Below are 13,754 nucleotides of genomic sequence, written 5' to 3' on the forward strand. Positions count from 1 at the left end.
GAAAGCCCCCTCGGAAAACATAGATTCCTTCCTCCATTCCCTCAAGCTTCCCACCCTCGAGGACTCTCATAAAGAGTCAATTGACTCCCCGATCAATAGCCAGGAAGTTAAAATGGTTATTAAAAAACTAAAATCTTTTAAAGCCCCAGGCCTTGATGGCTTCACGGCCATTTTCTACAAGACATACCTAGCGGAACTCGTCCCCATGCTTACTAGATTTTTCAACAAAGCTATGTCCACAGGGAAGTTAGACAGGGAATTCCTTGAGGCCTCCATCATTACCATTCCCAAACCCAATAAAGATCCTACTCTTTGCATTAATTACCGACCCATTTCACTCATCAATACCGACGTTAAGATATACGCCAAAATCCTGGCTAATAGGCTAGCAAAATTGCTCCCAACACTTATTGACCCAGACCAGGTCGGGTTCATACCAGGGAGAGAGGGCCCAGATAACACCAGGAGACTCCTGAATATACTCCTAGAGGCCAAGAGACTGAATAAGCCACTTGCAGTGCTCTCCCTAGATGCTGAGAAGGCCTTTGACCGTGTCAGATGGGAGTATCTCTGGCGGGTCTTGGAGAACTTCCAGTTCCCCACACAAATTATTCTGGCGATTAAAGCCTTATATTCCATCCCAGTGGCCCTAGTGAGAGGACTGGGGTTTGACCCCACTCCCTTTCCTATAACTAATGGCACCCGTCAGGGTTGCCCCCTATCCCCAATTTTATTCGCACTGGCCATGGAGCCTCTGGCTGCGGCCATCAGGACGGATAGCGAGATTTCGGGAATCACCCTACACGGAACGGTTCACAAGGTAGCCCTATTTGCGGATGATACTACCCTGTTCTTTTCCAGACCCTCACGAGAGATACCGAGACTCTTGTCCCTCTTAGAGACATTCAGTTCCCTGTCGTACTATAAATTAAATCACTCGAAATCCGAATTATTCACCTCTGGGTTTCCTGAGGAGGTCTCCAAAAACCTATGTAAAAAATATAAGTTTATCCCCAGCCATAAGTACATATCCCACCTTGGTGTTAAACTATCCAACTCTCTCCCCCAAATTCTTGACGATAACCTCAAACCACTTTTGACTGAGCTAAGGTCCTTGCCCACACGTTGGAACTTCAAATGTGTATCCTGGTTAGGACGCATAGCGGCTCTAAAGATGAGCTATCTCCCTAAACTCACATATGCCCTCCGCTGTCTACCATTGAGAGTCCCAAGAACTCTTTTAGTTCAGTTCCAGAGTGCCTGCACCAAATACATTTGGCAGGGTAAACCCCCCAGAGTTGCCCATAATGTCCTGCAATACCCTAAGATACATGGTGGGGTTGCCTCTCCCTCTATTTTTAGGTATGCGGATGCCGCTATGCTCACTCGTGTTTCCCAATGGGGCGTCAAAGATTCAAACAGCAAATGGAGATCTATTGAGCAAGCCTCCCTACCATATAACCTAACGTTAAGAGACCTAATATGGACGCCACCCCATTGTAGAAGGAACCTGGGCGCCTCTAACCCGATTATTAAGGAATGCCTGTCTGCCTGGGACCGGCTAAGGCATAACCCCAAGGTAGCACCTCATCCTTCCCCAATTACCTCCGTAACTGGTCTTCTGTCCGGTTTGCCGGATTCCCATACAAACGCTTGGGCTCGGCTGGGTATTATGAAGGTGGGAGACCTATGGCCAACACCGCCACATACTTTCCCCCCTTACACCCAACTCAACATAAGTCCATCTACACCTTCGTATATGAAATTTGAATACTCCAGAGTCACTAGTTTCTTATTTAGATGGGGTTTTAAACCATCTCTATCCCGACAGCTTACCATCTGGGAAGCGAGATGGCAACAGGGACTTAGATTGGGCAAACTGATGTCCTTACACTATTCTCTTATGGAAGGCGCTGCCCCAGCTGACAAAGCCCAGCACATCCTGAAATGGGAACGGAAGTTAGACTTTACAAAACCCCCTCTGGAGTGGCAACACACGCTCCTTTTTACAAAGAAAACCCTTCATTGCATTACCATACTTGAAACCTACATTAAAGTCCTCACACACTGGTATTATGTCCCAGCTAGGCTTGCGAAAATCTTTCCAGAGGCCTCCCCCACTTGTTGGAGAGACTGCTCACACATAGGAGATATGATCCACATTTGGTGGAACTGTCCCAGACTCAAACCTCTCTGGAACAAATGTTTCTCTACATTAACCAGTTTTGGCATCAACCTACCCAGAACTCCCCAGATGGCCCTCTTTCACCTAGGTGTATGTAAACTACCCAAACATTATGGTGCACTTTGTATTTACCTCCTATCAGCAGTTAAACTTAATATAGCGAGATCTTGGAAAAGATCACTTCCCCCAGCCTGGTCGGACATTATATCCACTATGGCATACATGTACTCTATGGAGAAGGGTATCTATTATGCCTCGGGTAGGACTGATTTCTTTGAACTGATCTGGTCCGACTTGAAAAACAGATTTGATACTCTCTGGCTCCCCACCTTTGACACCTAAATGGCAGTACACCACTAACCATACGAGCAGTAGCTCTGATCTCATCCTTACAAATCTGGATTACGCCACTAACCATACGAGCAGTAGCTCTGACCTTATCCTTACAAATCTGGATTAACCCCCTTTGAAGTTCCCGCCCCCCCCCTCCCCTCTCTCTCTTGACGATAGCCTATGTCCTTTTAGGACACTGATTCTCTTTTCATTGAAATTTACTTTATGTCTGAAATGTCTACATATTCACATTGATGTTTGATGTATCTGTACTTGTTGTACGATTGTCTCGTACAGTTGTATTTATTACACTTTTTTTTTTTTTTTTTTTTTTTTTTAAGTTTTAAATTTTTTCTTTATTAAGAACAAAAGGTACATACAGTTAGATAACCAAAGAAAGAAATTACTTTCCACAAGTACATCAAAACAATTACATAGCATTAACATATAACAATTAGGCGTATTGCAGAGTTATATACATCCATATATATTGTAAGCAATATTTGTGCTTCTATTCAGTCAATGCGGGGAGTCTACTATGTATCTAGAAGTCACGGATAGCGGAGTATAACTCCAGAGTCGTAGTGATAGGGTTGAAGTGACAGTTGTAACCACGTTTCTCAATTACTTTGTCGGTCTGTATTTTAACATGGTCATTCAGTGGCATTGGGAGTAAGGGGTAGGTTATAGGGTTAGTAGGGAGGGAGTCATCACATGGGAGGGGGAGGGGAAGTTCAGGTAAGAAGAGGTGAGGAAAGGGGAAGGGGTTAGGGTAAAGAACGCGGTAGTGGAGATGGAGACATGAAGAGAGTGAGTGGGGGAGAAAGGGGAGAAAAGAGAAAAGAAAAAAAAAAAAAAAAAAAAAAAAAAAAGGGGGTAAAACTACTTGTGCGCGGTATCTCCTGTCCCAACTGCCTAGGGAGAGGAAGAGCGGTACGGGAGTCCGTATGGGTCTACTGGATCTGAATCCAGTCACCCCAAATTGCCCAGTAAACTTCCATTCGCTCTAACGAGCTATATGCAAATTTTTCCATGTTGGCTAAGTATTGTATTACCTCACAGACTTCCGAAATCGTGGGTGAGGTAACCTGTTTCCAGGCTCTAGCAATGCAAAGTTTGGTGGCCGCCATCACATAGATCACCAGTTGCTTGCTACATTTGGGGAGAGTATTATCCATGATGTGGAAGAGTGCCACCCTTGGCGTTAGCTGTATAGTCAGATTCATAGAATGCAAGAGTGTCTCAACATCTTTCCATAGGTCCTTTATTTTAGGACATGACCACCATATATGGGAATTGGAGCCTACCCTTCCGCACGATCTCCAGCAATCGGGAGATACATTAGGAAACATTCTCGACAGTTTGGTGGGCACTCTGTACCATTGTAGCATTAGTTTCATATAACTTTCGAAGATCGTTATACAATGGATCGTTTTTTTTGTCAATTCAATCGCTGCTTTCAGCTCTATATCTGATATGATTAAAGCCAACTCCTTGCACCACATTTTGATTTGGCTTGGGAGGCCTTCTGAGTGGTCTTGTAGCATGGCTTTGTAGTGGAATGTGAGGGGTTTCCACGTCCCCATCTCAAGCAGCCATCTTTCTTCCCATTTAGAATGGGGTCTGAGAGTCTGAGTGCCAAATTTCCAGGAGCGAAGTAAGCTGAGTACCCTACAGCATTCAAAGTAGAGCCATAAGGGAGAACCGCTTAGTAAGTCGAGTACTTGATGAACTGTCATAAGTTTACCATTTGAAAACAGATGTTCCACCATGTCTATGTTGTGTTGTATCCAAAACTCAAGATGGATATTCGGTAGGTCCCAGAGAAGACCCCTTATCTGGTGAATCGGTGAGGGATGTGGGGCAATCTCCTTATGATGTCTAAGTACATGCCACATTTTGATATTTTGTTGTACTATGGGGTTAGGAACTCTATCTACCAGCTGCTTGTGTTCATGAACCCAGAGAATACTTGGTAAGTCTAGGCCTTCAGGTAGGTGTAGTTCCTCTATTTTGAACCATTTCGGTTCCTCTCTAGTCGGGCCCCAAGCCGTGATCTGTGATAGTCTAGCGGCTTCATAGTAAAGGAATATATTTGGAAAAGCTACTCCACCTTTGGAGAACTCTCTCTGCATGGTTTTGTAGCCAATCCTAGGCATCTTTTTCCCCCATACATACTTAGAGAAAATTCGGTGAATTTGTTGTAATGTGCCATGCGGGATGTTCAATGGGAGACATCGGAATAGGTACAGCGCTTTAGGAAGCAGTGACATTTTCACTGTGGCGATGCGGCCCATCCAAGAGATTTCTCTGAAATCCCATCTGTGTGTTAAGGATCGCAACTCAATGATGAGGGCGTCAAAGTTTAAAGAGAGGATGACGTCTAGGTCTGCACTTAGGTGAACACCTAGATGTTTGAGGGACGTTGTAGACCAGTGAAAGTTATACGTTTCACGTAGGCTCAGGAGTTGGTCTTCGGGCAAGTTAATACTGTATGCCTCTGTTTTTGAGACGTTTATTTTGTAATAGCTCAGAAGGCTAAACTGTTCTAGGGCAGTGAAAACTGCCGGGACTGAACTTTGGGGGTTTGTGAGAAAGAGAGTAACGTCGTCCGCATACAGAGCAATCTTTTCCTGACTGGTGCTTACTGGTAATCCCTCAATGACAGGCGACTTCCGAATCAGTTCTGCCAATGGTTCCATGACCAGGGCGAATAGCAAGGGGGATAGTGGACAGCCTTGCCTGGTACCATTGGAAATATTGAAGGGAGGAGAGCAGAAGCCCAACCCTCTTACTCTGGCACTTGGATTAGAGTACAAGACTTTGATCATGGTTATGGCTTCGGGTGGGAAGTCAAACGTGTCCAAGACTCTCCACATATACTCCCATCTGACCCTGTCAAACGCTTTTTCAGCGTCTAGTGACAGGGCCAGAAGGGGGACAGCTCGTCTCTTCGCCTCGGAAAAGACGGAAATCAGTCGTCTCGTATTGTCCGGGCCCTGCCGGCCGTTCACGAATCCGACCTGGTCTGTGTTGATTAATCCCGGCAGCAGGGGAGACAGCCTTTCCGCGAGAATTTTAGAATATAATTTTGTGTCTACATTAATAAGTGAAATGGGACGGAAATTGCCGCAAAGGGTCGGGTCTTTACCCGGCTTTGGGATCGCAACTATAGTTGCTTCAAGATATTCTTGTAGTATCTGTCCTTCAGTTCTGATTTCGTTGTACGCTTGACAGAGTACAGGTTTGAGTTGCGTTTGTAATTTTTTGTACAATTGTCCCGGAAACCCATCCGGGCCCGGGGCTTTATCAGTCTTCAACTGTTTAATTGCTATTCCGAGTTCCATTTCAGTAATAGGTTCAGTTAGCTTAACCTTGTCTTCCTCTGAGAGTTTGGGTAGGCCTAGTCTCTGTAAGAAGGAGGAGATATCCGGAGGAGACATCACTCTGGGTGTCTCATGAGAGTTGATGTTGTACAGGCGTTCATAAAAGTCGGCAAAAGCCTTTCCTATGTCTTCAGGAGCATGTACTTTTTGACCTTCAAGGACGAGGTATGGTATTCGGGAGCTAGCTAGTTTCTGCTTCAGTTTATTTGCAAGCATCGAGCCTGCTTTGTTGCTTTTTGAGTACATAATCATTTTGAATCTCAAAAGGGCTCGTTTAAATTTTTCCACTTCCAGGTTTTTAATCTGTGATTTCAAATTCAAAATCTCAGTGGATAGGCTAGCTGTAGGCATTAGTTTGTTTTGCCTTTCTTTCGCCCGTAGGTCGCAAGTGAGCTTGCCTAGCGGGGCCCCCCATTTTTTTTTGATATTCGATGCCTTTGCAATACAGAATCCCCTGATGTACGCCTTTAATGCTGCCCACCTGATTTGGTGTGAAGTCTGATTGGGTCTGTTAGTGTCTAAAAATTCCTCGACCTTGTCGACCAATTCTGTGACAAAAGAGATGTCCTCCCAGAGAAACCTCGGGAGCCTCCATGACGGTCTAGCCAGTGCGGATCTCTCAATGTCAATAGACATTGTAACAGCGTCATGATCTGACCATGGACAGCTGCATATGCTAGAGTTTGTGATGTTGTTCATAGACCAGGAGTCGACAAAGAAGTAGTCCAATCTCGAGTATGATCGGTGAGGGGGAGAAAAATACGTGTAATCTCGTGAGTCAGGGTGACATGCCCTCCACACATCATAGAGCTCAGACTGGTATATCAGGTTTTGAAATTTAGGAGCTGTAGATCTAGAGTAGTTGTCTAAAACTCTATCTTTCGGGAGTTTTTTGTCCGTATGGGGGTCCCAGACTAGATTAAAATCTCCTCCTAGAATTAATGTGCCTTGCTTCAGGCCATCGATAAGATGCAGCATTGTGCGGAGGAAGGTTATCTGACCTTGGTTAGGGGCATACAAGTTTACTAGAGTGAAGAGGTGTGAATTCAGTTTGCAAACCACCAAAAGAAACCTCCCTTCTGGATCCATTTCTATATGTTGTGGTTGAAATGCAACTCTTGCACTGATGCAAATTGAGACACCTCTGGTTTTTTCATGGTAGGTCGAATTAAGGACCACCGGAAAGTGTCTAGATTTCAATATTGGAGTATTAGTTGAAGACCAATGCGTCTCCTGAAGGAAGGAAACATCACACTGGAGCTTCCTTAAGTAAGTTTGTACCATGCTTCGCTTCTCTGGCGAGTTAAGTCCCTTCGTGTTGAGGGAGACAAATTTAAGACCAGGGTTCATCGCGAAAAAAAAAAAAAAAAAAAAAAAAGGGGGGGGGGGGGGGGATCTAAAGGGTGAGGAAGGAGGAAGAAGGGAAGTTAAATAGCCGTTGTTAGTAGTCTGAGAGCAGTAATGAGTGTGGGCTGGTGGTTATCGTCTGTTTATAAGTTATGAAAATATGAAAAGTAGGTCACTTATTGAGTGCGATTGAATCTGTGTTCTTGTGCTTACTTTCGGTAAGCTATGGTGTTACCCTTGGGGGGGGGTGGAGAGATACAGTCCTACGACTGCATTAACCAATGTCCAAAAGAGTAAGAAATAAGAGAAAGAAATACTGAAAATCGGAGAGAGGAGAGAGGAGATGGGGTTCGGGCCGAGGCAAAGTCTGTAAGCAGGGGGGGGGGGGAGGGGGAAAGAGAAACAGTAATGTGCATCACTTCCCTGATAAGCAGGGTCAATTCTATGTATATTTATTGAGGTGTAACTGTATAAATTAGTATCATTCTATAGGTCATGAGGAAAGAAGAAAAAGGTGTTCCTGTATAGGGTTTAACCGTAAATGATTAAAAGTGCAGATGTCAAGGAGAGAAAAATGAGATATTAATGGTTCAGTGTGCTGTCCTGAAGGTCATGTAAAAACTTTATCTGATCAAAACAATATCTTTCAATCATAAATGCGAGAGAAAATGGTGAAGGATCACAGTAATCATAATAGCTTCAGTCTGTGTAATTAGAACCTACCAACTATATTTTAGCACATAATGGTATCTTTGTTGCCTAGGTTAGGTGTTTCTGTTCTGATCTAACATCTGGTATGGGTCATAGTAGCTTCACTCTGTATAACCAAAACCTGCGAAACTACATTTAAGTGCATAATGGCATCTTAATTGCCAAGGTCAGGTGTTTCAGTTCTGATCTCGCATCTCTTATGTGGCTTATCTATTGATATTTAGGCTAATCTATACTCACAGGTGCAAAACTAATATATCTTAATTAATAATTAACTCATATAGGCAATAGAGAACTAGAGGGGATCTAGTAAAGCCTTTTTGTCAGATATGCTTAGGACTTGTCTTATAGCATTTACTTTAGGACTCAATAAGTTATGCCTTATCAAGCGAGACTCTCCGATTGAGGCTAACAGGCTCTAGTCATGTGATGAAACATATCCTTCCTATCACATCTATCTTAACATACCCATTCGCATATTCAACGGCTTATGTGTCTCTATTAGTACCTAGTGGGTGTATGCTAGGTTTGAATATAATTGTAGGGTACTATGGGCTGAGAGCTATTAAAGCAAGTATGGGTGTCTAGGGAATAGGGTGCGGGAGTTAAGGTCCTGGGAAATGATACGTACTTTGGAACAGAGATAGTAATATTTTATCTCTTGTAGAGGCTGTTAGGTTGGTTAGGAATTACCTGTCTCAAATCTCTAGACAAATGTAACATATAATAAACATAGGGCTTGTGAGTTATGATAAACAGTGCATATAATCAGTGTCAAGAGTAGCACAGAATAACTGTAAACATTGTAAGAGAAAGAAAAAATTCAAGCATTTTCGTTATCAGCAATAGGGCAAAATGGGATAGTCTCTTATTGCGTGTCCATATCTTTGCAGCGTATCCCCATATATACCTTCCATATAGGATTCATTGAAATTTGCAACAAGTAACAGAGATGATAAGAAATAAACCTAAGCATTGCTAGAAAGGTATGTATTACTCTGACATTTTCACAGTCGAAGCCAGACCAGGAGGATGAATCCTGAGGCAGAAGGTCTCTTATGACAGTACATGTAATCAATATCAAGAGTAACACATGAAAACTGTAAACACAGATGAAGAATAAACCTGAGCATTGCAAGAAAGGTATGTATTACTCTGACATTTTCACAGTCAATGCCAAAGCAGGAGGGTGAGTCCTGAGGCAGAAAGTCTCTTATGACAGTACATGCAATCAATATCAAGAGTAACACATAAGGACTGTAGACACTGCAAACAATGAAAAGAATTCTAGCATTTACATTATCAGCAATAGGAAATCTAAGCATTGCAAGAAAGGTATGTAGTACTCAGATATTTTCACAGTTAAAGCTGAGTCAGGAGCACGGTTCCTAAGGTAGGAAGTCTCTTATAATATGTATGTGCCCATGAAACTTATCTTCAATCAGGATCCAATGTCTCTAGTCCTGTAGTTTAACATTCCCCCTTTCATAACAGTTGCATAACTAGGGAGCAAATAAAACATCCCCCCTGCAAAACAATATAACAAAAAACATTTAGTAGCAAAGGATATACTTATCAGTCTTCATCTCCTGAGGATTCTTCTACCCTATCTGATGATAGTTGCTGAGGTGCTAAGTTCTGTCTTTTAGAAGGGGTACTTCTCTGAGCAAGGGGCCTCCATTCAAATGCAGATGGTCTTAGGATAGAGGAGGGGGTAGTGTTGAGTTCCATATCCTGAGGGATAAGGGAGCTATTTTCTCCAAATTGGTTGGGGAACTTGGTCCATCCCTTGAGAAGGAAGAGGCCTTTGTCTGGGGTATCCGCTGTGTAGAATCTTCCATCTTTTTGAATCAGAAGTTTAGTAGGGTATCCCCACCTATATTTAATTCCCATCTGTCTCAATGTCTTTGTCACTTCACGGAATGTGCCTCTCTTTTGCATCATAAATTGAGACAGATCTGGAAATATTTGTATAGAGGCAAATTTGGCTGGTAGAGTGGGGCGAAGAAACATGGCTCTAAGAATTTGTTCTTTGTATGTGAAGTAGTGGAATCTGGCTATCACATCCCTTGGTTTCTCTGCTGAGACATTCCTCCCCCTGGGGAGTCTGTGCGCTCTGTCTATCAGGGTCTCGTTGGGGAAACCTGGAGGGTGGAGTATTTCACACAGTTCAAGAAGGTATTTGCTAAGATCAGTTGGGGTAATCTCTTCAGGTACACCTCTAAATCTTAAGTTGTTTCTGCGGGAGCGGTCTTCCATATCCGCCATCTTAGCTTCAACTGTGTCTAGCATGTCCACTAGAACTTGAGAGTGGTTAGCCAAGTTTCCCTGTTCAACTGTTAAGTCCTCTTGTTTTTTTTCCAGGACATCAATGCGTTCACTAATAACGCCAATATCTCGCCTGAGGTCTGCCGTGGAGCTCTTAATAGCTTTTGTAAGGGAATCTTGGAGAGAATTCATCCTCTGAGTAAGGGTAGTGACAATATCTGAGGCTACAGAGTCAGGGATACTGCTCTCAATGTTAGCAGCTTCGGCCATATCACAGCCGTTTCCTAGTAATTGCTGTGGAGTGTTAGGATCGGTTGCAGGCTTTCCCAGAGTAGGTTTGACTTTAAAGTGGTCTACCACCGATTTCCTATATTCTGAGGGATTAGCGGTTTTTCTTCTAGACCCTTGTGGCATGATAAAGGAAGTGGGGGTTCAGTAGAAGTACTCCAATATGAAATGATATGATTGGGTAGAGATCTCTTAGTTTCTTAGATCATATTCCTTTATGTTCCATTTTATGCCTCGGCCCTAAGGACCCCTGTCTCCTAGTGCATGTTGTGAGCCATGTGGATCGACTAGTTTAAGATTAGAACCGGCATATGGTTGTACTTCCCCCAGTGGCGGCTTATAGTGAGAGCCTCCTTTGTTTCAAGCAGTTTCAGGGTGAGGAAAAAGCAATTAACAGAGTTAAGCCTTCTGCAAGCACTGTCTCCCCCCCGGGGATATGCCTCCTATCAGCGAAGTCGGTAAAAGGTTGGGGGGTATGACCCACAGGTACCCCGCTCCTGCAGGAAAGGGTGGGGGGGGGGACTAGTGAAGAGCAGTTATAATAAGGATAGTGAGTAGTGCCGGGCCCTTATTGTGGTCAGTAGGTACTGAGAATTCTGTTAGTGTGGGCTTCTGAGGGGCTGCAAGTAAGCATGAGGGAGAAGTGAGCTGCAGCGAACTTCAGAGGTGTCCAGGGTATATAGGGCCGTGACAGTGTTAAAAGGCCGCTGTGAAAAAGTCTGTGTGAGCAATTGCCTGTGGACTGTATCTTAGAGGGGGGTAATATACATAGCGATTTGGATACAATAGTCACAGTCTATGTGTCTCTTATAGGAGCCGCAAGGAACTCACTACTTACAGGCCGCCACGTGGGATGCTGCGGGGGTCACCACATCTGCCAAAGTGGAAAAAAGCAGAATCCAGTCGGTGCTTCCCCTCTCTCCTAGGGTTATTGTAGGTCCGGTAAGTCTACAAGGTGTATTGTTGCCACCAGGTACACTTTTATTTCTTCAGGCCTGGTGTCGAGTGCCGGTGTAGGCCGCAGCCGCGGTCTTTCCTGGGAAGCGGTCCGGTTCTCCTGGGCAGTCTAATTTTGCGGTCAAAATTGACTGAAAAATCGGACAGGGATCTGCTCCGGGTAGTGTCACTAGTTGCCCCAGGTGGTTTGTGAGCAAATTCGCTAGGTGTATCTAGCTAAAAAAGGCTAAAATACCGCTTTTGCAAGGAGAGCTCAGTCACTACACGTCTTGCTAGTTATGCTGCTGGCTCCGCCCCCCGTATTTATTACACTTTTAACTCAACAAAATTCAATAAAAATTAAATTTAAAAAAAAAAAAAAAAAAAAAAAAAAAAAGCTAGACACTGGAACTTGCCAAAACTTACCTGAGGAGGCTAAAATCCTTTTGGGAGAATGTGCTGTGGACAGACGAAACACAATTACAGCTTTTTAGTAAAGCCCATCATTCTACTGTTTTCAGAAAAAGAAATGAGGCTTTAAAAGAAAATAATACAGTCCCTACAGTCAAACATGGTGAAGGTTTACTGATGTTTTGTGGTTGCTTTGCTGCTTCAGGCACTGGATGTCTTGACTGTGTGCATGGCATTATAAAATCTGCAGACTGCCAAAAAATTCTGTGGTGCAATGTAGGGCCCAGTGTCAGAAAGTTGGGTCTCTGTCAGAGGTCATGGGTCTTACAGCAGGACAATGACCCAAAGCAAACATCAAAAAGCACCCAGAAATGGATTAAGACAAAGCGCTGGAGGGTACTGAACTGGCCAGCAATGAGTCCAGATCTCAGTCAAATAGAGCACCTGTGGAGAGATCTCAAACCTGCAGTTGGGAAAAATCCTTCCAATTTGAGAGACCTGGAGCAGTTGGTGAAAGAAGAGTGGTCCAAAAGTCCAGTAGAGAGGTGTAAGAAAAACTCCTTGATAGTTACAGGAAGCAATTGATTTCAGTTATTTTTTCCAAAGGGTGTGCTACCAAATATTAAATTGAGGGTGCCAATAATTTTGTCCAGTACATTTTTGGAGCTTTGCATGGAATGTGACAGATTTGTTTTTTTTTCTCCAGTTTTTTGTGTCATATCCATGCAAACAAAAGAAATAAACATGAGAATGCCTAAACATTTGTAATTGCAACAATGTTCTGGGTGATGTGGTGTATTATCTGACAGAAATGCAGGGGTGACAATATTTTTGGCCATGACTGTATATATAAATATATATTTAAAAATGTAAAGAACATTTTCTTCAAAAGTAAAAAAATATTGGAATGTTAAATATTGATAACTACCTGTAGGTCTAACATGGTGTTGGGTTAGTTGTTTTTCTTTTAAAGTGTGCTCCATTGAACTCTATGGGGAGAAGTTAATGCAGTTGCAATGTTCTTGAAGTTAGAGCACATCGGGTTTTGCTCGCGCACAAACAATTTACTTTTAACTTGTAATACGTGTGCTAACCCTCCCGCTTTTAACTTGTAATACGTGTGCTAACCCTCTCGCATTAAAATTATACTTTCAGCAGTGTTTGTGCACAAGGAAAAGTGTTAAATATGGTCCTTAGTGTTTAATGCCTAATTAATACAATTTAATACTGATACATAAGAATTTTTTGTTCATTTTATACTGGGTTTTGCACCTTGATTAACTTAAATAATTTTGTTGAGAAGTGCTTACTTATTGTAATTAATAATGTAATGGTAAGTTAGTCTCTTTAATTATAGGTTAATTATGTTTCATAATTAGTCATTAGAATCCCATTTTATTCCATCACACCAATGACAGTACCAATCAAATAATGTTTTGTTTGTTTATTATATAGCTGAAAAACTTGATGTAACATCTTGATTAAATGTATAATACAGATATTCACAGTTGTAGATCAGAGATTGTAGATTGGAGATTGTAGATTTTTTAATTATGGTAAAACTCCCTTATGATAACATTTTAGTTGAATATAATTATAATAAAACAGATAAGACACAATTTTATGGAGTAAAGCAGAGGTATCAGATCTAATCATGTGTAATGTCAGAGAGAGGAAAAGGTTAATTATATGCAGAATAATGTAAAACGTGACATTTTATTCAAACTTGCTGATATTTTATAAATTCAGTTTCAGTTATGGTGTAGAGTCTGCAGTCCATGTTGCATGACCAATTTCAGGGTTGTCTATGAGGGGCCACACTGGAATTTTATTTTTACTACAACTGCCATACTTGCTGGTTTTCTCACCTTTGTTTACATTTTGATCTA

Source organism: Bombina bombina, chromosome 4, assembly GCF_027579735.1.
Source record: "Bombina bombina isolate aBomBom1 chromosome 4, aBomBom1.pri, whole genome shotgun sequence".
NCBI classification, from domain to species: domain Eukaryota; kingdom Metazoa; phylum Chordata; class Amphibia; order Anura; family Bombinatoridae; genus Bombina; species Bombina bombina.